This window comes from Pavona decussata, unplaced genomic scaffold (assembly GCF_977016875.1).
Source record: "Pavona decussata unplaced genomic scaffold, jaPavDecu1.1 SCAFFOLD_243, whole genome shotgun sequence".
NCBI lineage: Eukaryota > Metazoa > Cnidaria > Anthozoa > Scleractinia > Agariciidae > Pavona > Pavona decussata.
This window is the reverse complement of record NW_028145648.1, coordinates 320,003-322,500: the sequence shown is the minus strand read 5'-3', so window position 1 is coordinate 322,500 and position 2,498 is coordinate 320,003.

The following is a 2,498-nucleotide window of genomic DNA, read 5'->3' as shown; positions in this document are numbered from 1 at the left end:
GGTACGCAGCACCTCAGTCTGTTGTAACGTTGTATGTCAATAACGTCAGTTTTCTTAAGGTTAAGTAGTTTACTGTTGAGCTTACGTTGAAGTGATGGCGTCGGGTCTCGTTTCAGTTCTTCGTATGTCTGTTTGTCGTTAACTAGAGTATCCATTTTGTCGTAGTAGTCTGTCTTGTCCATAACAACAGTCACTCGTCCTTTGTCAGCGGGGAGTATGACGATGTTTTCGTCAGTTTTCAGTCGTTTCAGTGCTTGTTCGTCTTTAGTCAAGTTACTGTCAGTTAGGGAGGATGATTGTATAGTAGAAGCAATTCTACTTCTGATGTTATCCTTGGCCGATTCTGATAGTTCTCTCTGACGAGACTGAACCGCCTCAACACTAGATACAATAGTCTCCGTCGGTATGTGTTTAGGCGTCACTGAGTGACGGTCGGACTGTCGGTATGTGTTTAGGCGTCACTGAGTGTTTCAGTCCGCAATTCACTTGACTCTGAAGATGACTTCCTCTCAGGTTGTCGAAACGTCAGTCAAAGTCACCACAAACAGTCCTTCTCAGGACTACACTCACCCGGATGATCATAATTTACGTACTTATGACATGACTCCTGGGTTCAAAGCATTTACGACCTAAACCAGATTCGGCTGACCAGCGGTTTCGTGAAAAGTATAGTCTCGCAGGCTCATAAAACCTGGTCTCGGACGTTCTCGTTTCTAAAAGGCAACGAACTTAGCTGTTAAATGCCAGCGTGATTCACCTGCTCCCACTAGCATCCCATCGCTGTAGAACCTCGAGCGGGCCCACAGGGATTTCGCTGTGGACTTGGGCTAATGCAAGGCCATCCAACCTGTGCTAAAATACTGAATGTGACTGGGCTGAAAGCCTGGCCTTAGCAGTTACGCCCGACATTAAATTTTATGCAACTCACTCCAGGTCTTCAACTTGCGGAGAGCGCTAAAGCTGCGCTCGCACGAACAGCTTCCTGCACTTAGTCGCGCTGTCGCCTGTCCGCTTTCGGCCTCTACAACTTCTTTCCCACCATCTCCGGTGGCTTCTTCACTGACATCACCATCTTTAATAGATGGTCAAAGTTGCTTGGCTAAATAATGTCAAAACAAGCTTAAATTTTGTTTCGATTATTGAGAAGAACTGAAAGCATGTTAGGAGAGCATCTACTTACCGCTTTCTTTGAAAAAAGCTGTTGATTAGATAGAACGTTCCCTGCTAGCAGAGGTCTCTGACGGCAGAGACCTCTGCTAGCAGGGAAATAGAACGCTGCATTTTGATAGATTTTCCTCACTCAGATCAGAGAAGACAGAAAACTCGAGAAATGACGTCAAAACACATGAAAAAGAGACAGTTTTCTTTAGGAAGTCGCCGCCTGGTTAGCATGAATTTTTGCTTAATTTTTCTCATCTGTAATTCAGGCCACTGCCTGATTCGCGTTATCATTAAACATAATACCATGTTGCGTTAACATTTTTTTTATATTTATTTAACTGTTGTCAATTTATTTGCTGCTAGTGCCTTTCTTTCTCCTTTAAAAAAAATCTTACTTTCCCCGAAAAAAAAAAAAAAAAAACAATGACTGAGGCAAGAGCCTCGGTTTGCCTCATACTGGCTACGGCCCTGTCTGTAGGTATAGAAATGTCAGCGAGTAGAAAGGAATATATAAATAAGTAAATAATTCGTATAGATGTGCAAAGATTTACTTTCATCAGTCGTAGAAACTGATTTGTTTGAGTTGATAAAAAGCAACTTTTGAGTGAAATGAGCAACTTTTGGGGAACTTTTGAAAATTTTTGGGGCAACTTTTGAGAGATATCCGAGCAACTTGTGTAAAAGCCTATCAGGTACTTCTGATTAGGGAACCAATAAAGCCACAAGCCAATAGGTTTTAATGAGCAAAAACAATCGCTCTACACTGCGTTTTAAATTTGGTACATTTTGCCGTCCTGTGTAAAATAACGAGAAATGGCCAGATTCAAGGTTTTGTGGAGAACGTAAACAGACAACGGTGAGTGTGCGCGTACCAATTTGGTTCCTGGATAGTTGACATAATCGTGAAGTAACACAAGTGAAATAAAGTTATATTTTCAAGTGATGTTTTCGTTGGCGTTGCTGTCGTCGCTACTTAAGTTCCCCACTTCCTATTCATAACTGAACGCACTTCTTTTTGATCAATATAACAGTGTTTGAGTAAACGTTTTTATTCAAGTATTTATCAATAAGTAACATATCTAAATTCGATTTTACAATTAGAATCAATAAAAAGATCTAGTACTCTGCTAAATTTCTCATCTCCCAAAAAATCGCCTGAGTAAACTACCAGTGATTTTCGCTGTAATTTCACGGTGATTATTTTGCGATTTTGTTTGGATGAGAGTAGCGCACAAGTGACGTTTGGCTAAAACACGTCACAGTTCCTTCGTGGGGTGCAAACGTACAATGTTCTAATCGCAATCAAGTGGTGGGCAAAATAGCCGTATTTTACATGG